The following is a 27,326-nucleotide window of genomic DNA, read 5'->3' as shown; positions in this document are numbered from 1 at the left end:
AACAATCCTAGGGAAAACATCTCTGCTATCTATAGTGAAAGAATAACATTGACATTTGGCAAAGGTCAGAGCTTCAGAAATTTAACTTATTAATAAATCTGTGAACTGCTAGTATTTTTATATTGTTGTAAAAGAAAACTGCAGGATTCTTTTTAAACATGTTTAATTCCTACCAAGAGTTTCTAAGCACATTGTTTTTCTACTAAAATCCAATCTGTTCCACATTTTTGACTGAGAAAAGCTAAATCTTTTCTCTTTGGAAAATAAAAAAGAGGCTTTTTTTTTTTTTTTGTCGGGGGGAGATCTATGTAGGATAGAGGTCTAGGAAATACGTAAACTCTGCCACAGGCTTCCCCACATTCCCCAAACTGACTTAAGATCACCCCAAAAGAGGACAAATCCAAGAGAGCCCTAGAAGTAGGGAAGAAAGCCACATGCCCCGATACTAGAGACCATCTGCTGTAATACAGGAGGAACTATGTTGAAAGAAAACATTAGAAATGGCCTGTAATATTGCTTTTTAAAAAATCATCAGTATCACATGAAATGAAGGGAGATTATGGGAGAACCCTACTGAGAGCCCTCATTTAGAGGGGTGAGAGCTAGAGGTGAGGGCTAGAGGTGAGGGCTGTGGGACAAAAAGTAAACACTGTGATATGAATCAACAGCATCTAAAGCAGTTAAACCAAGAGGCCCCAGGATAAACATGGCAACATCAACATGGTAGTATGTGGGCAATGGGCTGCTTATTGATACAGCTGGGCTTTTCCAGAGTGTAGTGCCCCATGGCCTTAGGAGGAAGGCCACAGCCAAAGCCACAGAACAATTATGTAACAAATACTTACATAGCCTTTATTATATTCCAGGCATTATTTTAAATTAGTGGTTCTCAGCTGGGGGTGATTTTGTCCCCCAGGGGACATTTGGAAATCTCCTGAGATATTTTTGGTTGTCACAGCTGGGAAGAGGCTGCTACTAGCATCTAGTGGTAGACACCAAGGATTCTGCCTAACATGCTAAAATGCACAGGACAGCCCTCACAGCAGAAAATTATCAGGACCAAAATGTCGATAGTGCCAAGACTGAAAAATCCTGGAAAATTTTAAATAATTTAACAAATATTAACTCATTTAATCCTCATGGCAACCATTAAGGCAGATAAGTAACTTGCCCAATGTCATCTATCTAATGGAGAGACCAGGCCAAAGGGAGATAAATGCAAGCATTAAAGAGAGGAGCAATTATATTAGTACTAGCCTAAATAAAATTTAAGGTAAGATGATTTATAGAGAGGATAATTTATTTTTAAAGGAAAGGTATAATTCCCAAGAAAATATTTTAGTCATGAAACTTTGAACACTAAGTAATATGACCCTGAAATATATAAAGCAAAAACTGCTGGACATGTAGGAAGTAATTGAAATATAGTAGTAGGTTTTTTTTTTTTGTAAACAGGCTTATTGAAGTATAATCGACATACAGTAAACTGCACAAATTTAAAGCATATAATTTCATAAATTTTGATATATGTCTATACCTGTGAAATCTTTATCACAATCAAGATAACGAACATGTCTATCACTCCAAGTTTTCTCCTTCCTTTATAATGTGTAATCCTTCCTTCCGCTCACTTTCTGGTCCTTCCTCCAATCCTTATCTACCTTTGATCTGCTTTCTGTCACCATAGATTAGTTTGCATATTCTGGAGTTTTATGTAAATGAACTCATACAATATATACTTTTTTGGGGGTTATGTTTTCTTTCACTCAGGATGTTTATTTCATGACTTATCCATGTCGTTGCATGTATCGACAGTTCATTCTTTTTACTGATAGATGGTATTCCATGGTGTGGATATAATACAATTTGTTTATCCCATTCACCTTTTGATGGACATTTGGTTGTTTCCAGTTTTTGCTGTTACAAATAAAGTTGCTATAAACATTCATGAACAAGTCTTTGTATGGACAGATGCTTTTGTTTCTCTTGGGTAAATATCTGAGAGTGAAATGGCTGGATCATATGGTAGGGATATGTTTAATATTCAAGAACTGCCAAGCTGTTTTTCAAAGTTATTGTTCCATATAACATTCCCACCAGCTGTGTAAGAGAGTTCCAGTTGCTCCACATCCTCTCCAATATTTGTTATGGTGAGTCTTTATAATTTTAGACATTCTAATAGGTGTGTTTGGGCTGCTATACAAAATACCATAGACGGGGTAGCTTATAAACAAAAGAAACTTACTTCTCACAGTTCTGGAGGCTGGAAAGTCTAAGATCAAGTCTCCGGCAACGTTGGGTTCCAGTGAGGACTTGCTTCCTGGTTCATAGATGACGGTATTTTCACCTGTAATTTCACGTGGTAGAAGGGGCGAGGGAGTTCTCTGGGGTCTCAGAGCCCTATTCCCATTCATGAAAACTTTACCCTCATGACCTGAGCATGACCAAAGGCCCTGCCTTCTAATACCATCACCTGGGGGTTAGGATTTCAATATATGAATATTGAGGGGACACAAACATTCAGAGCATAACAGTAGTAGTATCTTGTATTCTCTAATGTAAGTAATTAATGATGTTGAATATCTTTCCCTGTGCTTATTTATCATCCATATATCTTCTTTTATGAAATGTCTGTTCACATCTTTTATTGATGATATATATGAGAGATTGAGATTGATGTAAGGAACTGGCTCAAGCAATGATGGAGAATGAGAAATCCTGTGAGTGAAAGCTGGAGACCCAGGAAAGCCTGTGGTGTAGTTCCAGTCCAGACCCAAAGTCTTGAGAACCAGGGAGCCAGTGTTGTTACGTTCCAGTCAGAGTTTGTAGGCCCAAGAACCAGGGACGTGATGATGTAAGTCCCAGTAAGTTCTGAGTGCAGGGAAGACCAATGTCCCAGCTCCACAGTCAGGCAGAGAGCCAATTGTATCTTCGTATGACTTTTCATTTTATTCAGGTCCTCAATGGATTGGATGATGCCTGCACACATTGGAAAGGGCAACTTGCTTTACTCAGGCTGCTAATTCAAATGCTAATCTCGTCTAGGGACACCCAGAAATAATGGGACAGTGATTAAATCAGATTAGATTAGATCAAGTGTTTCTAGTTTTCTTGCCTCCTTACTGAGCAATTTTAGCTTTTCATTTTCTCAATATTTCCTTTTCCAGAATAGCGTCTTTGCCCCATCTTTGCAAAACCAAAGAGTGTTTTTGTCAAAACAGTCAGTGTGTTAAAAGTGAAGTAATCCTCTATTTCTGGAGAAATGGAAAAAGTTCTTACAGTTTTAAAATGGCAGATTTTCTTATTCCTAGTCCTTAGGGTTCCCTAAAAAATTGAAGTTTAATTTTATTGAGGGCACTCTATTACAGTGGGTAAGACATTATGATACATTTGAATTAAAAAAAAAACAAATTTAAAAAACAAAAAAGTTCCAATTTTTAAAAATTGCATATACAAACACAAAGGTTAGAAAACTGCAAGGGAAATTTCGTTACAGACTGTTAGAGCTATGTTTTGGTTTACAAAGCTTTGTTTTGTGTTAGGTGTACATTTCCTTTCTGAATTGTCTAGTTGGAGGAAACTGTTAGAAAATGATTATTTTTGTCTTTATCGAAAGCACTCTTGAAATTAGACCTCAGTTTTTTGGGAAACCTTGATGTCTAGAATTGAGGAAATTTCCCATTTAAAAACTCTTAAAGCTGGTCTACCTGGGTACAAATCCCATTTCTGCAACTAATTAATTGCATGACTTGGGACAAGTGCATAATTCTCTGTGGCTCAGTTTCTTCATCTATAAAATAGGGATAATTCTAATGACTAGAAGGTACCAGGTTGACAGAATATGCTGATGACTTTGTTAAGGAGCATGTGTGTGTGTGTGTGTGTGTGTGTGTGTGTGTGTGTGTGAGAGAGAGAGAGAGAGAGAGAGACAGAGACAGAGACAGAGAGAGAGAGAGAGAGAGAGAGAGAGAGAGAGAGAGAGAAAACACTAGCAAAGGGAATTGAAAAGGGTCAGCCTACATGGTAGGAGGAAACCAGGAAAGTGTCTTTAGAAACCAAACTAGTTTGTGATTAACTGAATTAAATTCCGCTGTCTAGTATATTAAGTAAGATTTACAGCTACTGTTGGATTTAGCCATTCAGCAGTGATTGGTGACTTTGAGGGGAACAGATTTGGTGGAGCAGTGGACAAAAGCTTGATTGGAATGGTTTCAAGAGAGAATGGAAGGAGAGAAATAGGAGCAAGAAGTATAGACATTAAAAAAATAAAGTTTTACATTCAAAGTGATAAACAGTATGTAATGTCTTTGAAATAATAGGTGACGTTTATTGAGCACTTACTGTGTGACAGACACTGTTTTAGGCACTTGTATTAACTTGTTTAATGAGGAATAAGAAATACAGCTGGTCCTTGGTTTGCATGATAGTGTAAGACCACATGCACTAAAGCCATGGAAAGCAATCTTGAAAATCAGTGAGAAGGATTAAGATGTGACCTTCAACATTTTCGTCAAAACATTCTGTATTTTTTTTTTTTTTTTTTTTTTTTGCAGTACGTGGGCCTCTCACTGTTGTGGCCTCTCCCGTTGTGGAGCACAGGCTCCAGACGTGCAGGCCCAGCGGCCATGGCTCACGGGCCCAGCCGCTCCATGGCATGTGGGATCTTCCCGGACTGGGGCACGAAGCCGTGTCCGTGTCCCCTGCATCGGCAGGCGGACTCTCAACCGCTGTGCCACCAGGGAAACCCAAAACATTCTCTATTTTAACTAGCTCTAACTGTTGTTTATTAATGTATTGGGAAGTGAAAAAAGTTAGTAAAACTAATATTTATAGTACATTGTAATTTAAAACATTAAAAACATTAAAGACAAAAGTGTTTGTTTCACTGTAACATACCAAGATTAGTTTGAACAGTGCTTGCCTTCTCATCTGTGTTTGTAAATCAGCTTCCAACATTTTAGCTTTTCCTCTTTCAGTGTTGTGAAATATTTCCAAGAGTCGATTTAATGTGACGTTTTTGCGGGTATTACTCCCTCTGGGATGTCTCCTCCTTTTCATCATAACCACTTCCTCATTTATGTTTATAAATCCTCCTTCTCTAAGTCCCTCAGGCTGCATATCTGCCCCTCTGTGGGTCTGGGTCCGAGTGTGCCCTGCCTGAGCCTTCTATTGCTAATATGCCAAAGTTATAAAAAAAAAAGTATACTGAGACCAGGAGGGAGAAGTCAGTGGAGACAGGAGTACAGTGGGCAAGTATTGTACAAGTGGAAAAGACTGTTGTTGTTTTTTTTAAAATTTTATTTATTTATTTATTTATTTATGGCCGTGTTGGGTCTTCGTTGCTGCGTGCAGGTTTTCTCTAGCTGCGGCGAGCGGGGGCTGCTCTTCGTTGCGGTGTGCGGGCTTCTCATTGCGATGGCTTCTCTTGTTGTGGAGCCTGGGCTCTAGGCACGCGGGCTTCAGTAGTTGTGGCATGTGGTCTCAGTCGCTGTGGCTCGTAGGTTCTAGAGCGCAGGCTCAGTAGTTGTGGTGCACGGGCTTAGTTGCTCCGTGGCACGTGGGATCTTCCCGGCCCAGGGCTCGAACCCGTGTCCTCTGCACTGGCAGGCAGATTCTCACCCACTGCACTATCAGGAAAGCCCGGAAAGACTGGTTTTTAAGGGCAGGATATCTCACCCAAACTCAGCTGTTCAGGGTCCTCCAGGTGAATAGGGTCTGATGAAATGTTCAAGCAGCTTTAGCTGTTTTCTCTGCTGGTAAACAACTTTTTGGACACAAATTCCCTACCTTTCATTTGGTCAGTCTTGCTGATGATCGGTGCTGTTGGGGAAATAGAATTGAAAACAGCATCTCTTGACACCGCAGGAAACTGCTCCATAAAGGTTGAAGACGAAACAGTTTTATTACTGAATGAGGGTTTGAGCAGAACGGGATGCACATCACAGGCAGTCAGCTAAAGAGAATGTAAAGGCAGAAGGAAATCTCACCCTCTCATATAGCCAGGCAGATAAAACGTACCTCTACACCATGTTCTCGAGATAAATGGTAACCAGTCCTCAGGTAAGAGGACATGACAGCACCATTTGTCACAAATAGTCCCTCATAGATTCACTTGGTAATTGGGGTGACCATCTGTGTTTGTTAACTGTCTTCATCTGGAAGAATAATGAAGCTTCTCTTCTCTCTATGACAGTAGGTAGTTAGAATTTGGAGCCAGAGGACTAAGTTAAACTCTCAGAGACTGCGAGAGTGGGCTGTTCTTTCCGTTGATGTTTACATTTCAAAGAGGTGGCTCCTAGGTCCTTGAGAAAGACATTCCGGCATTGTAAACCTGGCGAGAAGCTTATTTAGCTTTTAAAAAGATTTACATACCTCTCAAAAGGACAGAGAAAGAATTTATAATTACAAGTTTTCTAAAGGGAAATGGAGGGGGGAGGTGTCTTTCCCTATGTGCCATTACAGTACTTAGGATCAGAAAGTCTTTGAACATAGTCCAAAGCTTATTTCTGTTCATATGGTCTCATTGGAGAAAGGAGAAGAGCTTGTTGTCAACCTCCAAATAATTACTTTGATTTTGAAGATTATCCTCTCTCCTTTAGGCCACTAATTAATTACTCCAGTCATTGTTATCTGAGCCCTTTCTTTTCTTGGCCTGTGAACTATATCAACAAATGAAGATGTTTTCAGGCATGTTCAACTAACCATGCTAAAGAGAAAGTCCTTTACATTAAATTCTCTTTGATTTTGAGTGGCAATGAATATTAAACAGCAGATGTGCCCCACTGTCCTGCGCACTAGGGATAAGTGCTAAACACGGCGGCTGCGGTGCTTTCCCTCCTGGATCTTACTCTCTGGCAGGGAATCAGTTTAACACATAGGAATCAATGCCCTGAGTACACCTCCAGGGGAGGTACAGAGTGGATAGTGAATAAAGTGCCTGCCTTAGCCCGGGATCTCAAGAAGTCAGATTATGGAGGTCCTGTAAACTTTAGTGAGGATTTGGGATTAAGAATTCAGTGTCTTGGGACTATCCCTAGGGATTTTGATTCTTTGGTTTGGTGCAACTTCAGAGCCAATGGTTTTAAGGAGCTGTTCTGTAGGACTCTGGAGCAGTTAGTCCCAACATATCCCTTTGAGAGTCTCTGGACTTCATCGCCTTTGAAAATTTTAAAAGGCAGAGATTGACATAATTGGATTTGAATGGATTGGTGGAGGGAGGGGACAAGAATGGTAGGATAGTTAGGAGGCTACTGCAGTAGTCAAGGAAAGAATGATGGTGGCTTGGATTAGTGGGCATTTACAGAAGTGGACAGTTTTGAGACATTTAGGAGGTAGAATAGGATTTTGTGATTGTTTAAATGTGAAAGGAGATTCTGAAGGAGAGGGAGGTATCAAGGATGACTCCCAGATTTCATATTCGAGAAATGGGCAGGATGGTGATATCATTTCCTGAGATAATGAACATTGGAGGAAAAGCATTGGGACTGAGGGGTAGGGATGAGAAGTTCATTTTTTAGACACAGGGACAGCCACAGGGAGATGTTTAGGAGGCAGCTGAATGCAGCAGTCTGGAGCTCAGGAGCTCTGGGTGGTTCTATACTAGAGATGGGGATTTGAGAGCAGTCAGCCGATAGATGGTAACTGAATGGAACAGATGAAATCCCCCAAAGAAAGGCTGTAGATGAGAAGGGAAGAAGGTCTGGAACAAAGCATGTGCCATATCAGGATATATTTTGGTAGGAAGAGGATCCAGCAGTCGATGTTGAAAGGAATGGCTAAAATGATGGGAGGGAAACTGGGAGAGTGTGGTATCCATGTGGATATCTATGGAGAGTGGCCCTTGGTGATTTTTCTGTATTTGTAATTTGGCAAAAGCAAGTTAAAAAACATTTCAGTCTCATTTCCAATCACACGATCCAGAGGGTGGATATTCTCAGTGCCACATGCAATGGTTTTATCCCAGGCATCAGTCACATTCACAATGAGATCTTAAAACATACCTTTCAGGATAAGTGAGTTAATACAGCCTCAAAAGTCACAAGTCTCTCTCCTTCCATATGCACATCATTGATGTTTTCCATCCCACTTTGGTGTCTGGACTTCTCAGGAGCAGACATTCAATGGCTTTTTTTTTTCAATAAATTAATTTTATTTATTTTTCACTGCATTGGGTCTTCGTTGCTGCACATGGGCTTTCTCTAGTTGCAGTGAGTGAGGGCTACTCTTTGGTGCGGTGCATGGGCTTCTTATTGCAGTGGATTCTCTTGTTGCGGAGCATGGGCTCTAGGCGTGTGGGCTCAGTAGTTGTGGCTCGCGGGCTCTGGGGCGCAGGCTCAGTAGTTTTGGCACGTGTGCTCCGCGGCACGTGGGATCTTCGCAGACCAGGTCTCGAATCCGTGTCCCCTGCATTGGCAGGCGGATTCTTAACCCCTGTGCCACCAGGGAAGCCCTCAATGGCTTTTTGACCCTGTGAATGAAAACACTGATAGGAAATGATCTGGAGTTCCGGCCAAGGGGGATGAGGATGACTGCATTGTTTGCTGCTCTCAGGTCAGTTTCTGGGTGATGTGTTTATCTTTCACTGAGAAAAAATTCAGCGTGATAAAGTCCTTATCTTTTCCACTGAATGTGAATGTTTTTTCTGCATCTAGAAGTACATATTTCTCTTCTTTTTTTTTTTTTTTTTTTTTTTGCAGTACGCGGGCCTCTCACTGTTGTGGCCTCTCCCGTTGCGGAGCACAGGCTCTGGACACGCAGACTCAGCGGCCATGGCTCACGAGCCTAGCCGCTCCACGGCATGTGGGATCTTCCCGGACCAGGGCACGAACCTGCATCCCCTGCATCGGCAGGCGGACTCTCAACCACTGCGCCACCAGGGAAGCCCGCTCTTCTTTTTTAAAAAAAGTATTTTTTATAAATCTGCCTGACCCAAAGCTCTCAGCCAGGCCCGCCACTTGCTCTGGCGCAGCCCACCAGCTAGGAATGGTTTTTATATTTTTGAATTGTTCTGTTTTAAGGGATTACATAAATCCCTACGTAACCTTGATTTTGCCCCTTGGCCCACAAAACCCAATATGTTAACTATTTAGCCTTTTATGGAAACATTTTGCAATCCCTGATCTTAACTACCAAAGACTGAAAAAAAATCTTTTCACTCAAATGGGAAAGGCAACTAGGCCAGTGGTTCTCAAACTTTAGCATAGGTCAGAATCACCTGGAAGCCTTGTTCTGGTACAGATTGCTGGGCTCCATCCCCAGTGTCTGGAGTGGGACCAGAGAAAGGGCATTTCTTTCTTTCTTTTTTAAATTAATTTTTAAATTGTGTTATATTTGACATATAACATTATATTAGTTTTAGGTGTGCAATGTAATGATTTGATATTTGTATATATGGCAAAATGATCACTACAATAAGTCTAGTTAACATCTGTACCGATACACAGTTACAAAATTTTTTTTCTTATGATGAGAACTTTTAAGATCTATTCTCTTAGCAACTTTCAAATATGCAATATATCAATAGTATTACTATTAACCATAGTCACTGTGGTATGCATTATACCCCCATGACTTATTTACTGTATAACTGGAAGTTTGTACCTTTTGACCCCCTTCACCCATTTTTCCCAACCCCTCCCCCCTCCCCCCACTTCTGGCAACTACCAGTCTGCTCTCTGTATCTATAAATGAGCTCAGGTTTTTTTTTTTCTTGTTTTGCTTTTGTATTATACATATAAGTGAGATCATACAGTATTTGTCTTTCTCTGTCTCACTTATTTCACTTAGCATAATACCCTCAAGTTCCATTTATGTTGTCACAAATGGCAAGATTTCATTCTTTTTTATGGCTGAAAAATATTCCATTATATATATACCACATCTTCTTTATCCATTCATTTGTTGGTGGACACTTAGGTTGTTTCCATGTCTTGGCTATTGTAAATAATGCTGCAGTGAACATAGAGGTGCATACATCTCTAATTAGTGTTTTTGTTTTCTTTGCATAAATACCCGGAAGTGGAAATGATGGATGATATGGTGGTTCTACTGGCTTTTCTTTTGGCTGCACCATGCGGCATGTGGGATCTTAGTTCCCTGACCAGGGATTGAACAGGGATTGAACCCAGGCCCCCTGCAGTGGAAGTGCAGAGACTTAACAGCTGGACCACCAGGGAAGTACCCTGTAGTTCTATTTTTAATTTTTTTTTTTTTTTTTTTGGCCACGTTGCTCGGCTTGTGGGATCTTAGTTCCCCTACCAGGGATTGGACCCGTGCCCTCGACAGTGAAAGAGCAGAGTCCTAACCACTGGACTGCCAGGGAGTTCCCCATTTTTAATTTTTTGAGGAACTTCCAGTTACATTCGCACCAACAGTGCACAAGTGTTCCCTTTTCTCCATATCCTTGCCAATGCTTGTTATTTCTTGTCTTCTTGATAATAGCTATTCTAATAGGTGTAAGGTGGTATCTTATGGTGGTTTTGATTTGCATTTTCCTGATCATTAGTGCTGTTCAGCACCTGTAGGCCATCTCTGAGTTGTCTTTGGGAAAATGTCTATTCAGATTCTCTGCCCATTTTCTAACCAGGTTGTTTCTTTTTTTTTCTTTTCCTTTTTTCTTTTTGCTGTTGAGTTGTATGAGTTCTTTATGTATTTTGGTATTAGCCCCTTATCAGAAGTACACGTTCTTTTATTTTTTAAAATAAATTTATTTATTTATTTTTGGCTGCGTTGGGTCTTTGTTGCTGCGCACGGGCTTTCTCTAGTTGCAGTGAGTGGGGGCTACTCTTCTTTGTGGTGCGTAGGCTTCTCATTGCGGTGGCTTCTCCTGTTGCGGAGCATGGGCTCTAGGCGCGTGGGCTTCAGTAGTTATGGCACACGGGCTTCAATAGTTGTGGCTCGCGGGCTCTAGAGCGCAGGCTCAGTAGTTGTGGCACACAGGTTTAGTTGCTCTGTGGCATGTGAGATCTTCCTGGACCAGGGCTCAAACCCATGTCCTCTGCATTGGCAGGCGGAGTCATAACCACTGCACCACCAGGGAAGTCCGTACACGTTTCTTAAGTAATCCACTTCCGTGACGGCAGAAACACACACACACACCTGTTACTGATGGTAAATAAACCATATATATATTTTTTTATTTTAAAGAATAGAATTGGTCACTTTAAAACGTTTGACTGTAGTAGCCATATATCTGCCAAGTTTAACTTTCTCGAGCAACTAGTCCCCCCCCTCATCCCACCAGGTGAGCTATCATTCTGTCAACCTGTCAGGCCTGGTGCCCTGTCTTTCCACCACATGGGTTGTGGACACATGGCTAGGGGTCCCCTGGGCCAAGTGATTGGTTTGGGGATAGGCACATTGCCCATACGGATTTCTGCCCGGAATAGGTACCTGGATGTTAGGGGAGGAAAATCCTTTGTTCCTGTAGCGGTGGATCAGCTAGAAGGATATGCCTCTGGGTCTTTGGGCAGCCGCCTTTCTTTCTGCATGGTGAAGGGCTTCTCTGAAGAAGGAAACCAGCCCATAACCAGAAGCAAAGTCGAGAGATGAGCTCCGGTGACACAGTGTGAGTGGTGGATCCAGCTCTCACTTTGAATCCTTGTATCCCACTTAACGTGATAATACCCTTTCTTACTTAAACTGATTAGCGGTAGACTGTTGTCATTAACAACTGAGAGAGTCATAATTAATCCAATGACCCAGTGGTTAAAGTATTCACTCTAATGTTTTCAGAGATATTTATTAAACATCATTTATGGGCCTGAAGCCCACTACCCTATTCCTCTATACTTAACAACAACAAAAAAGGGGTCATCAAATTTGACTTGTTAATTTTAAGTCAGTTAAGAACAGTATTCTCCCTTTCAGGGAAATAAATATTTATTACAACAAGAGAAGAGAATATACAATAGTTGCTAATTTTTTTGAGAAATCTCTCCCTAGAAATGATGCTTGCTTGCTGTTTTAATGTTTAAGTAGAGGATCAGAGAGGGACTCTGCCCACTGAACTTGCCTCAAACGAGGTTCTGGAGTTATGATTGGATTCACCAAGGACCATTTATTTCTACCCCAGGGCCTAAGCAAAAATAGTCAGAAACTTCACCCTATTGTGTGCACAGAACTTGGTTGTTCAACCCTTGGTACTAAGTGAGTTCCCAGCTTACGGTGGGGGTGGGATGATGGTGTCACACTGTGGCAGATGGCTGAAAACTGCAAAGTAATATTTAAAGTTGCATAGTCCTGCCTTGGAAATGAGTGAACCTTTGATTGGTGTCCTGAAATTTCCATCTCATTGCCTAACAAATTTCAAAGTTAGCCCAGCACAGAAAAGGAACTCATCCCAGATTTTGGTAAGGTTTTAAAACACATGACAAGATAATCAAATTTTGAGCATGTTGCCTAAAAAGGGCAGATCTCTAGCTCAGATGAATTAAAACTGCAATGACAGAACTTTTTATTAGAACATGTGAAGAGGAAGAATATTTTTAATATTCCTTGTGACAGGAGAAGTGAAATTTTAAAAGTAACTCACAAGTTGAAAAGGCGGATGAGCCCAAATAAGACCATTAGCATAGGAAGATCACATTTAAAGAGATTCAAAAAATGATGCTTGAATTTTAAAATTAAGATAGAAGAAACGTACTTTCAGAAACTGTTGGAAAGTAGTCAATCCTGTGGTGTAGAGGTATAAGTCAGTTTTCCTTTCAAAGAGTCATTGATGACATTTAATTTTCTGTTAGCAAATTTCTGCAATCCGTCCTCCTTCCAAAGGGCAACCACTGGGAGGTGAGAACTTATCTCAATCTTTTGTTTCCCCCCATCTTTTCACTCTCTGGTAAAACAAATACCCCTCATAGGCAATGTTCAGCCCTGCTTTTTTTTTTTGCGGTACACGGGCCTCTCACTGTTGTGACCTCTCCCGTTGCAGAGCACAGGCTCCGGACGCGCAGGCTCAGCGGCCATGGCTCACGGGCCCAGCCGCTCCGCGGCATGTGGGATCTCGGACCGGGGCACGAACCCGCGTCCCCTGCATCGGCAGGCGGACTCTCCACCACTGCGCCACCAGGGAAGCCAAGCCCTGCTGTTTTTTTTGTTACAGACCTTCCTGTACACTTGCAAGTATCAGAAACGTCAGCCATACATTTCTCCTACCTCGGCACGTGGAGGAACGTAGCACAGCTACTTTGTTAAGGATGGCTATGTGCAGGTTTCAACTGAAAGACATTAAAGAATCTCTCAATTTGTGCTCATTGGCAAGTGGTGGCTGCATGCCTGCTCTTTCCTCACCTATTTATCAAGGGCCTGCACCATAGTTCTGCAAGGCTCAGAGATGAAAACAATATCTCCTGCTCTTAAGTAGCCTACAGCCTAGTGTGAATCCAAGTATGAAAGGCAATACTATACAGACTCTTCACCATTGACTCTGAGGTTAGGAGAGCAGCCTTTAGCTCTGAAACAAGGCAGTTAACTGACCTGGACACTCAAGACACTTGCCTTGTCAATATTGTGATTTAATGAACTGAGTTAAGCAACTAGAGTTGTCTCTGAAGTGTGGACGTTACCTAAGTTCTAATGAAAAGATTTCAGACAGTAACTCCCAGGAAATCTCCTCCTTACAAACAAAAGAGTCAACACATGCTGATTATTTGGGATGTTGGAGCATTTTCCATTAGTTTTAACTGTACTTTGAACATTTACAAATCTTTCTCCCTTCCATCCTCCCTACATAACAGCAGATTATATTTCTTTAGTTATTCATCCCTGTTGAAAGCAGGTGCAAGGTGCCTTAGCTAATAGTCTACAACTACAAAGGTCTTGCACAACTATCTTCCCCCCATAATGCATACCAAATACTCTCACGTTGTCCAGTCTGTCATTCCCATACCTTCCACCCTTGTACTTTGAATCCTTGAACACTTAGACATGGGCTGTCCAGCACTCCTCTGCATGTGTGTCATTTTTTAAGAAGCTTCTTTCAGATGTGGTACATATATACAATGGAATACTACTCAGCCATAAAAATGAATGAAATAATGCCATTTGTGGCAACATGGATGGAACTAGAGATTATTATACTAAGTAAAGTAAGTCAGAAAGAGAAGACAGATACCATATGATATCACTTATATGTGGCATCTAAAATATGACACAAATGAACTTTCATGAAATAGAAACAGACTCACAGACATAGACAATAGACTTGTTGTTGCCAAGGGGAGGGGTTGGGGAAGGGATGGAGTGGGAGTTTGGGATTAGCAGATACAAACTATTATATATAGAATGGATAAACAACAAGGTCCTACTGTATTGCCCAGGGAACTATTAATATATTCAATATCCTGTGATAAACCATAATGGAAAAGAATATAAAAAATGTGTATATATGTATAACCAAATCACTTTGCTGTACAGCAGAAGTTAACACAACATTGTAAGTCAACTATATTTCAATAAAAAAAATAAATAAGAAGCTTCTTTCCAGTAGGAAGTGTGGTTGTCTTATGAGAACTGAGCATGTACAATCCACAAGGACTTTTCAGCATTCTTTCTTGGGCTCCTGCCCATTCACTGAGCCAGTTGTTAGTTGTAATCTCGCATTGCTAGATTATAATAGTTAGGTTCCTCTCACTGTTCCCAATGTCCAGCTACCAGTAATTTTACTCCTTCCTATCGTTTGTCTTTCTTTCACCAAGTTTCTGTTCATAAAACCTTGCTGAACTTATTTATATTCTGTTACCTTTTTATTCTTTCATTTCCCACTACCCTAATCTATGTATTCCCTAATTGGTATATTCCCTGTTTTCCATAGTAATACAAGCAAGAGTAAGATTTACATTTTCAATAAGTAGATTTGTTAAAATGGTTTGAAAATTATTCAAGAAGTAGAAACTGGCGTATCTTGAGGCAGACTGCGTTGGTTCAAACCCCAGTTCTGCCTCTTGCTGGTTGGGTGAGTCATTTATTCTGTTTCTTTAAGCATCCAGAGAGTGAGTGTAATAGTGGTACACAGGTTGTATTGAGAGGGTTCTGGCATTGGGTTCAAATCTTCACTGTCACTTATTTGCGGTCTGATGTTGGTCAAATTTACTTAACCTTTCTAAGTCACAGTGTGCTCTTCTGCAGTTCAAGGATAATGAGAGCACCTGCCTCTTGGGATTATTGTATGGAATATGATATGCATGTAAAGCATTTTAGCACAGTGCCTGGCACACTTTAAGTGCAGAAAAACATGTTAGATATTCTTAGGAAAAACACACAGCAGGGCCAAAGCTGATAAACTAAAACTCAGATATGTAAAATAGTATATAGCTTTCTAACTTTTTTGTGACTGGATGAATATTGTTTCTGCTATTGAGGGGACAAAAGTGAAATTTCCCATCACAGGTCAATGTCTCTTCTAGTATCTTTCAGATAAATGGTATCTTTCAGATTATTTCCCCATTTTGTTGGTAAATGGACAATCTTGGAGGATTCCTCTCCCTGCCATATTCCTCTTGATTGCCCTGTCTTCCTCATTCTTTACCTCTATCTGGGCACAGAGACACTTACATGACCTCCTGGTAGAAGGAAAGATTTCTATCCTAAGAAAGAGCTTTCTCGGCTGGCTCCCACTGAACTCTGATCCATGTGTAATTTGTGCCACTTCATCTCTGAGAGTCTTCTTCTGTCTTTTCTGCAGCTGTTGTTGATGTCTTTGTGGCCGATGTAGCTTGTGTTTTCTAGTCAAGGGAAGTGCAAGATGACCCACTGATTCCTGAGCTCCCACTTGACTCCTACTGATGCTGATGCCCTTATGTGAGTGACCCAGCAACATTGCTCCCTTCTCCCCTCTCCTTTCATTTTCATTCTATTATATGTTGGCACAAGGTACCTGCAAGCCATTCTTTTATCAAAGTTCCAAATGGAAAAGGAAATTCAAGTCTCCTCTTTGCTTTTGGCATGACCTCAAACTATCTGGAGTATTTTTATTGCAAACCTTACCCAAGGTTTGACAGTGGGAGATATGGGAGGCAGGGGAACAGAATTGAGGACTCTCCTTGATAACTTCTCTCTCTCTCCTCTCCCAGCTTCTTTTCCCAGTGGCCAAAGGGCTTTCTACTTTTCCTCTCTATGTGATGGGAATGCCATATCTTCTTTCTTGCCTGTTCTATGGGTTTTGTAAGACTCTGATCAAGTTGGCCAGATTTGACTCTCTTGATATATGAAAGATATTAAATACACTTTTGAGGTATTGTCCCCTCAAAAAACAAACAACCAGACCTAGCTTTCAGATCTTTTCTGTTCCTATGTGCTAGAATTCTGAAGATCAAACCTGAGCAATACTTCTCTGTCTCCCCAAAATGTTGAATGAATGCTGTTGATTAGGAAGGATAACACAACATATGGGAAATGAAATTTACATCAGTTTAATATTTCAAAAATATCATCCTTATTATTTCTGTTCGTTATAGAAAGGGATCATCACAAAGTAGAAAAAAATCATTTGTAATCCCATCTCCAGGAAGTAATCACAGTTAATGTTTTCTAGCTGGATGCTAACTGGGTGACTTAGAGCAAGTTACTTTACTATCTGATGCTCAGTTTTCTCCTTTGCTAAATGGGAATAACTCCTTCTCTTCCTCCCACAGAGGGTTGTTTTGATTCAAGATGGCATTTTTATCACAGAGGGAAATTATTATATACAATTGGTTCTGATTCTTCCTTTCTGTTCCTGTTGTAATACTCTATTATTGTAATTTATGTATCTTTATAGTACATTTTAATACTTGGTAAAACAAATATTATACATCTTTTATTATTATCTTATTATACATCTTTTAAAATAATTTCTGCCAATTATAACTTGGTTATTCTTTTAAATGAACATTGGAATTATTGTGTTAACTTCTTAAACACTTTATTGGTATTTTCATTAAGATTACGTTAATGTTTATGATATTAAACATTCAAATAAACAGATTTTCTTTTCTGGACCTTGGTAAAGTTTGGTAGTTTTCATCATATAAGGTGTTTCACATTTCTTATTAGAAGTTTCCTAGGCCTTTTATATTTCTGATGGTTGTTTAAAATGGGACTTTTTTCCTGTTAAATTTCTTAACTGATTACTATGGTATATAGAAAAACATATTGTTGATTTTTGTATATATGTATATATTTTTAACATCTTTATTAGAGTATAATTGCAATATATAATTTACAATAATTTTTAATAATTATAATTTAATAATTATAATTTACAATAGTGTGTTAGTTTCTGCTATATAAGAAAGTGAATCAGCTATACATATACATATGTCCCCAATTCTCCTCCCTCTTGCGTCTCCCTCCCACTCTCCCTATCCCACCCCCTAGGTGGACACAAAGCACCTAGCTGATCTCCCTGTGCTATGTGGCTGCTTCCCACTAGCTATCTGTTTTACATTTGGTAGTGTATATATGTGCATGCCACTCTCTCACTCGTCCCAGCTTACCCTTCCCCCTCCCTGTGTCCTCAAGTCCATTCTCTACCTTTGCATTCTTTATTCCTGTCCTGCACCTAGGTTCACCAGAAGCAATTTTTTTTTTTTTAAGATTCCATATATATGTGTTAGTATACGGTATTTGTTTTTCTCTTTCGGACTTACTTCACTCTGTATGACTGTCCCTAGGTCCATCCACCTCACTATAAATAACTCAATTTCGTTTCTTTCTTTGACTGAGTAATATTCCATTGTACGTATGTGCCACATCTTCTTTATCCATTCATCTATTGATGGACACTTAGGTTGCTTCCATGTCCTGGCTATTGTAAATAGTGCTGCAATGAACATAGGGGTGCATGACTCTTTTGGAATTATGATTTTCTCAGGGTATATGCCCAGTAGTGGGATTGCTGGGTCATATGGTAGTTCTATTTGTAGTTTTTTAAGGAACCTCCATACTGTTCTCCATAGTGGCTGAACCAATTCACATTCCCACCAGCAGTGCAAGAGTGTCCCCTTTTCTCCACACCTTCTCCAGGATTTATTGTTTGTAGATTTTTTGATGATGGCCATTCTGACTGGTGTGAGGTGATATCTCATTGTAGTTTTGATTTGCATTTCTCTAATGATTAGTGATGTTGAGCAAATTTTCATGTGCCTCTTGGCCATCTGTATGTCTTCTTGGGAGAAATGTATATTTAGATCTTCTGCCCATTTTTGGATTGGCTCGTTTTTTTGATATTGAGCTGCATGAGCTGCTTGTATATTTTGGAGATTAATCCTTTGTCAGTTGCTTCATTTGCAAATATTTTCTCCCATTCTGAGGGTTCTTTACATCTTGTTTATGGTTTCCTTTGCAGTGCAAAAGCTTTTAAGTTCCATTAGGTCCCATTTGTTTACTCTTGATTTTATTTCCATTACTCTAGGAGGTGGGTCAAAAAGGATCTTGCTGTGATTTATGTCATAGAGTGTTCTGCCTATGTTTTTCTCTAAGAGTTTTATAGTGTCTGGCCTTACATTTAGGTCTTTAATCCATTTTGAATTTATTTTTGTGTATGGTGTTAGGGAGTGTTCTAATTTCATTCTTTTACATGTAGCTGTCCAGTTCTCCCGGCACCACTTATTGAAGAGTCTGTCTTTTCTCCATTGTATACTCTTGCCTCCTTTATCAAAGATAAGGTGACCATATGTGCGTGGGTTTATCTCTGGGCTTTCTATCCTGTTCCATTGATCTATATTTCTGTTTGTGTGCCAGTATCATACTGTCTTGATTACGGTAGCTTTGTAGTATAGTCTGAAGTCAGAGAGCCTGATTCCTCCAGCTCCGTTTTTCTTTCTCAAGATTGCTTTGGCTATTCGGGGTCTTTTGTGTTTCCATACAAATTGTGAAATATTTTGTTCAAGTTCTGTGAAAAATGCCATTGGTAGTTTGATAGGGATTGCATTGAATCTGTAGATTGCTTTAGGTAGTATAGTCATTTTCAGAATGTTGATTCTTCCAATCCAAGAACATGGTATACTTCCCCATCTATTTGTATCATCTTTAATTTCTTTCATCAGTGTGTTATAGTTTTCTGCATACAGGTCTTCTGTCTCCTTAGGTAGGTTTATTCCTAGGTATTTTATTCTTTTTGTTGCAATGATAAATGGGAGTGTTTCCTTAATTTCTCTTTCGTATTTTTCATCATTAGTGTATAGGTATGCAAGAAATTTCTGTGCATTAATTTTGTATCCTGCTACTTTACCAAATTCATTGATCACCTGTAGTAGTTTTCTGGTAGCATCTTTAGGATTCTCTATGTATAGTATCATGTCATCTGCAAACAGTGACAGTTTTACTCCTTTTCTGATTTGGACTCCTTTTATTTCTTTTTCTTCTCTGATTGTGATGGCTAAAACTTCCAAAATTATGTTGAATAATAGTGGTGAGAGTGGGCAACCTTGTCTTGTTCCTGATCTTAGTGGAAATGGTTTCATTTTTTCACCATTGAGAACAATGTTGGCTGTGGGTTTGTCATATATGGCCTTTATTATGTTGAGGTAAGTTCCCTCTATGCCTACTTTCTGGAGGGTGTTGAATTTTGTCGAAAGCTTTTTCTGAATCTTTTGAGATGATCATACGGTTTTTATCCTTCAGTTTGTTAATATGGTGTATCACATTGATGGATTTGCGTGTATTGAATAATCCTTGCATTCCTGGGATAAACTCCACTTGATCATGGCGTATGATTCCTTTAATGTGTTGTTGGATTCTGTTTGCTAGTATTTTGTTGAGGAATTTTTCGTCTATATTCATCAGTGATATTGGCCTGTAGCTTTCTTTCTCTGTGACATCTTTGTCTGGTTTTGGTATCAGGGTGATGGTGCCTCGTAGAATGAGTTTGGGAGTGTTCCTCCCTCTGCTATATTTTGGAAGAGTTTGAAAAGGTTAGGTGTTAACTCTTCTCTAAATGTTTGGTAGAATTCACCTGTGAATCCATCTGGTCCTGGGCTTTTGTTTGCTGGAAAATTTTTAATCACAGTTTCAGTTTCAGTGCTTGTGATATGTCTGTTTATATTTTCTATTTCTTCCTGGTTCAGTCTTGGGAGGTTGTGCTTTTCTAAGAATTTGTCCATTTCTTGCAGGTCGTTCATTTTATTGGCATATAGTTGCTTTTAGTAATGTCTCATGAACCTTTGTATTTCTGCCGTGTCAATTGTTACTTCTCCTTTTTCATTTCTAATTCTATCGATTTGAGTCCTCTCTCTTTTTTTCTTGATGAGTCTGGCTAATGGTTTATCAATTTTGATTATCTTCTCAAAGAACCAGCGTTTAGTTTTACTGATCTTTGCTATTGTTTCCTTCATTGCTTTTTCATTTATTTCTGATCTGATCTTTTATGATTTCTTTCCTTCTGCTAACTTTGGGGTTTTTCTGTTCTTCTTTCTCTAACTGATTTAGGTGTAAGGTTAGGTTGTTTATTTGAGATGTTTCTTTTTTTTGACATAGGATTGTATTGCTATAAACTTCCCTCTTAGAGCTGCTTTTGCTGCATCCTAAAGGTTTTGGATTGTTGTGCTTTCATTGTTATTTGTTTCTAGGTATTTCTTGATTTCCTCTTTGACTTCTTCAGTGATCTCTTGGTAATTTAGTAGTGTATTGTTTAGCTTCCATGTGTTTGTAGTTTTTACAGATTTTTTCCTGTAATTGATATCTAGTCTCATAGCATTGTGATTGGAAAAGATACTTGATACGATTTCAATTTTCTTAAATTTACCAAGGCTTGATTTGTGACCCAAGATATGATCTATCCTGGAGAATCTTGCATGAGCACTTGAGAAGAAAGTGTATTCTGTTGTTTTTGGTTGGAATGTCCTGTAAATATCAATTAAGTCCATCTTGTTTAATGTATCATTTAAAGCTTGTGTTTCCTTATTTACTTTCATTTTTGGACCTGTCCACTGTGAAAGTGGGGTGTTAAAGTCCCCTAGTATGATTCTGTTACTGTCAATTTCCCCTTTTATGGCTGTTAGCATTTGCCTTATATATTGAGGTGCTCCTATGTTGGTGCATAAATATTTACAATGTTATATCTTCTTCTTCGATTGATCCCTTGATCAGTATATAGTGTCCTTCTTTGTCTCTTGTAATAGTCTTTATTTATTTATTTATTTTTATTTATTGTTATTATTTTTTTTGCGGTACACAGGCCTCTCACTTTTGTGGCCTCTCCCGTTGCGGAGCACAGGCTCTGGATGCGCAGGCTCAGCGGCCATGTCTCACAGGCCTAGCCGCTCTGCGGCATGTGGGATCTTCCCGGACTGGGGCACGAACCCACGTCCCCGGCATCGGCAGGCTGACTCTCAACCACTGCGCCACCAGGGAAGCCCAGTAGTCTTTATTTTAAGGTCTATTTTGTCTGATATGAGAATTGCTACTCCAGCTTTCTTTTGATTTCCATTTGCATGGAATATCTTTTTCCATCCCCTCACTTTCAGTCTGTATGTGTCTCTAGGTCTGAAGTGAGTCCTTGTAGACAGCATATATACGGGTCTTGTTTTTGTATCCATTCAGCCAGTCTGTATGTCGTTTGGTTGGAGCATTTAATCCATTTACATTTAAGGTAGTTATCAATATGTATGTTCCTTTTACCATTTTCTTAATTGTTTTGGGTTTGTTATTGTAGGTCTGTTCCTTCTCTTGTGTTTCCTGACTAGAGAAGTTCCTTTAGCATTTGTTGTAAAGCTGGTTTGGCGGTGCTGAATTCTCTTAGCTTTTCCTTGTCTGTAAACGTTTTAATTTCTCCATCAAATCTGAGTGAGGTCCTTGCTGGGTAGAGTAATCTTGGTTGTAGGTTTATCCCTTTCATCACTTTAAATATGTCATGCCACTCCCTTCTGGCTTGCAGAGTTTCTGCTGAAAGATCAGCTGATAACCTTATGGGGATTCCCTTGTATGTTATTTGTTGCTTTTCCCTTGCTGCTTTTAATATTTTTTCTTTGAATTTAATTTTTGAACGTTTGATTAATGTGTGTCTTGGCATGTTTCTCCTTGGATTTATCCTGTGTGGGACTCTCTGTGCTTCCTGGGCTTGATTGAATACTTCCTTTCCTATATTAGGGATGTTTTCAACTATAATCTCATCAAATATTTTCTCAGTCTCTTTCTTTTTGTCTTCTTCTTCTGGGACCCCCTATAATTCGAATGTTGGTGCATTTAATGTTGTCCCAGAGGTGTCTGTGACTGTCCTCAATTCTTTTCATTCTTTTTTCTTTATTCTGCTCTGTGGTAGTTATTTTCACTATTTTATCTTCCAGGTCACTTATCCGTTCTTCTGCCTTAGTTATTCTGCTATTGATTCCTTCTGGAGAATTTTTAATTTCATTTATTGTGTTGTTCATCATTGTTTGCTTGCTCTTTAGTTCTTCTAGGTCCTTGTTAAACGTTTCTTGTATTTTCTGTATTCTATTTCCTAGAATTTGGATCATCTTTACTATCACTACTCTGAATTCTTTTTCAGGTAGGCTGTCTATTGCCTCTTCATTTGTTTGGTCTGGTGGGTTTTTACCTCGCTCTTTCATCTGCTGTGTGTTTCTCTGTCTTCTCATTTTGCTTAACTTACTGTGTTTGGGGTCTCCTTTTGGCAGGCTGCATGTTCTTAGTTCCCGTTGTTTTTGGTGTCTGCCCCTAGTGGCAAAGGTTGATTCAGTGGGGTGTGTAGGCTCCCTGGTGGAGGTGAGTAGTGCCTTTGTTCTGGTGGATTAGGCTGGATCTTGTCTTTCTGGTGGGCAGGACAGTGTTCAGTGGTGTGTTTTGGGGTGTTTGTGACCTTATTATGATTTTTGGTAGCCTCTCTGCTAATGGGTAGGGTTGTGTTCCTGTCTTGCTAGTTGTTTGGCATAGGGTGTCCAGCACTGTAGCTTGCTGGTTCTTGAGTAGAGCTGGGTCTTAGCATTGAGATGGAGATCTCTGGGAGAGCTTTTGCTGTTTGATATTACATGGGGCCGGGAGGTCTCTTGTGAACCAGGGTCCTGTACTTGGCTCTCCCACCTTGGAGGCTCAGGCCTGACACCTGGCCGGAGCACCAAGACCCTGTCAGCCACTCGGCCAGGTACGTGGAGAGTTTCTTGCCTTTTGGGAAGTCTGAGGTTTTCTGCCAGCGTTTAGTAGGTGTCCTGTAGGAGTTGTTCCACATGTAGATGTATTTCTGATGTATTTGTGGGAGGAAGGTGATCTCCATGTCTTACTCCTCCCCTATCTTGAAGCTCTCTAGACTTTTGTATATTTTAAAACTAATTACCTTAATGACTTCTACTAGTCAATTTTCATTTGATTTACTTAGGTTTTCCATTTAAAGCATGATCTGAAAATAGAGAGTAATTTGTCCCCATGTTTCTAAAATTTACCAATTAAAAGAATTCTTCTGTCCTTTATTGAATTGGCTAGAACTTCCAGGAAAGTGCTAAATAATAACCAGCACACTGCTCTTGTTGCTAAATTTAATGGGAATGGGCTCTAGTATTTCATCATTAACTCTAATATTGGCTCTCTCTATACAATAATTATTCTCTAATTGATTAAGGAGGTTTTCCTCTATTGTCAGGAAGCTTTTGTATTTATTTTTTAATCTTTGCATTTATTAAAAGAACTATTTTTAATCTTCTGAGGTACTGAAGTGACTAATTAACTGACTGGTATATTTTACATGCTACTGGATTAGCATGTTATATAGGGAGATTAGTTTGTGATTTACATTTTTGTGCTCTATTTGTTGGACTTGGGGATTAGAGTATTGCTGGTTTGGGAAAATGAATTGGGCAGTGTGCCGTCTTTCTCTGTACTCTGGAACACTTTAAGTGATATGTGAATTATCTTTCCTTGAAGCTGTGCTAGAACTCACTAGTAAAGTTGTCTAGACATGGTACTGCATTTGGAGTTATTCCCTAGGCAAAATTTTCCATTTCTTCCACGGTTGTTGGTATCCACATGGACTAGTTTCTCAAATCATTTCTGGAAGCTTATGTGTTTTTTAGAAAATCGTGTGTTTCATCCTTATTTTTGGAATTTTTAGCTTAGAGTGGTGCATTTAAATTTCTTATAGCATTACAGGGTACTTGTATATCTGTGAATAAAGCCTGATTCTCATTTTTAATGATTTGAATATATTTTCTGTTGTCTAAATCTGTAAGCTTTGTCTATTTTATTGATATTTTCAAAGAAATTATTTCTCGGATTTATTTATCATATCTATTTTTGTTTTCTAATAATTTCTACATCATTATTTTTACATCATTATTAATGCATTTCTCTCTATCTCTCAGGTTTCTCTTCTTTTTTGACATTTTTTCCAATTTATTTTCATTTTCTGTTTTTAAAAATAAATATATTTAAGGCTGTGAGATTTCTTCTGAATGTAGTTATCCTCACCATAGCAATTTTGATTTGTAGATGTTGTTGCTTTTATAGGTGTAATGTTCTATAGCTGCACTTATTTTTAACTTTTGTAAAAACTGAGTATAATTTACAAACATTGAAATGCACATATTTGAATAGTACAATTTGATAAGTTTTTTATTGAAGTAAAATTTATGTACAGTGAAATGCATTTCTTAATTGTACCGTTTGTTGAGTTTTGACAAGTCTGTGTAACCAACACACCAAGCAAGATGCAGAGTCCCTCCCTTGAGCTTTCCTTCTGCCCGCTTCCAATCAGTCCCCCACTGGGCAACCACTGTTTGGATTTCTATCACCAGAGTCATTTTTTGATTCTCAAACTTCATACGAATGAAATCATACAGTAGTACTCTCTGTGTCTGAGTACTTTCCCTCAGCATAATGACTTTTAGGTTAATCCATATTGTTGCTTGTATCAGCGGCACATTTTTTTTAAGCTGCTGAGTTTTAAAATTACTGAGTTTTAAAAATTGTATCGTTTGTACCACAGTTTATCCTATGTCCTCTGGATGGACTTTTGAGGTGTTTCCAATGTTGGACTATAATGAATAAAGCTGCCTGGACATTCCTGTAAAAGTCTTTTTGTGGATATGTTTTCATTTCTTTTGGGTAAATACTTAATGGCATTGCTGGGCCAAGGGGTAGATGTATGCTTAATTTTAAAGAAAGTGCCAATCTTTTTCCAGTAGTTGTACCATTACAGACTCCATCCGGAAATGCATGAGACTCCAGTTGTTCACATCCTTACTAATAATTGGTATTGTCAGTCTTTCATTTTAGTCATTTTGGGGGGTATAAAATAGAATCTCATTGTGTTTTTAATTTATATTTCTCTGTTGTCTAATGATATTAGGCATCTTTTTGTGTGCTTCTTCTTGGCCATTTATATAGCTTCTTTTGTTAAGTGTTCAAGCCTTTTGACTATTTTTAAATTGGATTGTCTTTTAGTTACTTGAGTTGTAGGAATTCTTTATATTAATATGTTCTGGATATAAGTTCTTTGTCAGATTTATGATTCTAAATATTTTCTTCTAGTCTGTGGTTTATCTTTTCTTTGCAGTGTCTTCTGAAGAATAGGAGGTTTTAATTTTAATGAATTCCCTTCTTGTAATTTTTTTTCTTTTATGGTTATTGTTTTTTGTGTTTCATTTAAGAAATTTTTACCTACCTGAATATTGCAAATATATTCTATATTTTCATGTAGAAGCTTTACAGTTTTAGCTTTTTTTGATCCTATCATTCATTCCAGTTAACTTTTGGGATGAAGTGTAGAGTCAGGATTCATTATTTTTTACCCAGTAGCTCTTTGGTTGTTCCAACACCATTTGTAGAAAAAACTATCCACTTCCTATTGAATTATCTTGGTGCCTTTGTTGAAAATCAGTTGAGAATTTCCCTGGTGGCTCAGTGGTTAAGAATCCGCCTGCCAATGCAGGGGACATGGGCTCGAGCCCTGGTCTAGGAAGATCCCACGTGCCGCAGAGCAACTAAGCCCGTACGCCACAACTACTGAGCTTGCGCTCTAGAGCCCACGAGCCATAACTACTGAGCCTGTGAGCCAAAACTACTGAAGCCTGCGCACCTAGAGCCTGAGCTCCGCAACAAGAGAAGCCACCTCAGTGAGAAGCCCGCGCACCGCCATGAAGAGAAGCCCCCACTCGCTGCAACTAGAGAAAGCCTGTGAGCAGCAACGAAGAACCAATGCAGCCAAAAATAAATAAAATAAATTAAATTAAAAAAGAAAGAAAATCAGTTGAATGTATCTTGTAGGTCTATTTCTAGACTTTCTAGACTGTTTCTGTAGTTGCAGGTTTGGTATTCTCTTTGACCCATGAATTGCTTAGGAATATGCTGCCATCTTTAACAACAACTCTAACTTATGACCCTGAAGACCATTATGTTGGAGCCAGATCAGGACTGAGGCCGAGTAATAATGTCATCCTCTAAAGCAGTAGTTCTAAAATTTAGCAGTGTTACACAGGGAGTTAACAAACAAGAATAGATTTGGCGACCCTATTCCAGACCTAATTTTCAGCGTAAAAACTGGAGAATATCTCTTTTTAAAAAGCCCTCCAGGTGATTCTAAGACGTCCAGTCAATCTGAGAACCATTGCCCTAAGCACCACCTTTTACAACAAAGAGCAGACTTATAGTTACATGCTGAGACCTCAGTGGGTTCAATCTGTTCCATTATTTCAGTGTGTAGACTAGACCTTCAAAAAAGGGAAACAGAAAATTAGCCTGTTACTTCTTTAGGCATTGAAATAAACATGAACCTCACATCATCTTTGAATGACATTCTTTTTAATTTGGGAGGACGTAATATCTATTATTGTTGTGGTGTAGTTAAGAGATTTTTTATGTAGGAAACAATTGGATTCTGGATGACTGTTTTGCTGTTCAAGTATGGTGACTTAAAGTTTTAGGGAGAACTGTTTGGGGCATGGAGGCAGGTGCCTTATCTATTCCAGGGCTAATGGATCAGGGAAGCTCCAAGAAAGCCAAGAGAGCTGTCAAATGAAGTGCATTACAGTTCAGGACCAGAGGGAAGGCTTTTGGAGAGACTTACGATCTCATTATATTGGTGAGACTATTAAAAAAGGAGCCCAGCTTCCGTGCTCCTTAGTTGTGGCATGTGAACTCTTAGTTGCAGCATGCATGTGGGATCTAGTTCCCTGATCAGGGATCGAACCTGGGCCCCCTGCATCGGGAGTGCAGAGTCTTAACCACTGCGCCACCAGGGAAGTCCCCTAGATGGTTTTCTTGTGTTGTTGTAAATCTGGATTGTGAATCATATTATGGTTGGTGAGATTTACCATGGGAATTATGTGTGGTTTGGTTTGAGTGTGTGAATTCAGAAAGAGTTTGTATTTGTTTCTGTCAAGCTCCCCTAGGGAATTAGCCCCAGCTTACTTGCTTATTTATTTACT

General features: G+C 39.2%; 1 pseudogene across 1 annotated transcript in view; it reads right to left on the bottom strand.

Annotated features, from left to right (window-relative positions):
• Nucleotides 1-7,824: 7,824 nt before the first annotated feature.
• The window catches only part of LOC309964912 (NXPE family member 4-like), a 28,229-nt pseudogene continuing 8,727 nt past the window's right edge, over nt 7,825-27,326 (bottom strand). Inside the window, exon 2 of the transcript in view lies at nt 7,825-7,988. The product of the transcript in view is annotated as an NXPE family member 4-like (transcript). The remainder of the gene's footprint in view (nt 7,989-27,326) is intronic.

Source organism: Leucopleurus acutus (assembly GCF_964270905.1).
Source record: "Leucopleurus acutus genome assembly, chromosome: 8".
Lineage (NCBI taxonomy): Eukaryota > Metazoa > Chordata > Mammalia > Artiodactyla > Delphinidae > Leucopleurus > Leucopleurus acutus.
The sequence above is the reverse complement of the archived record's forward strand: the minus strand, read 5'-3'. Positions and strand labels throughout refer to the sequence as shown.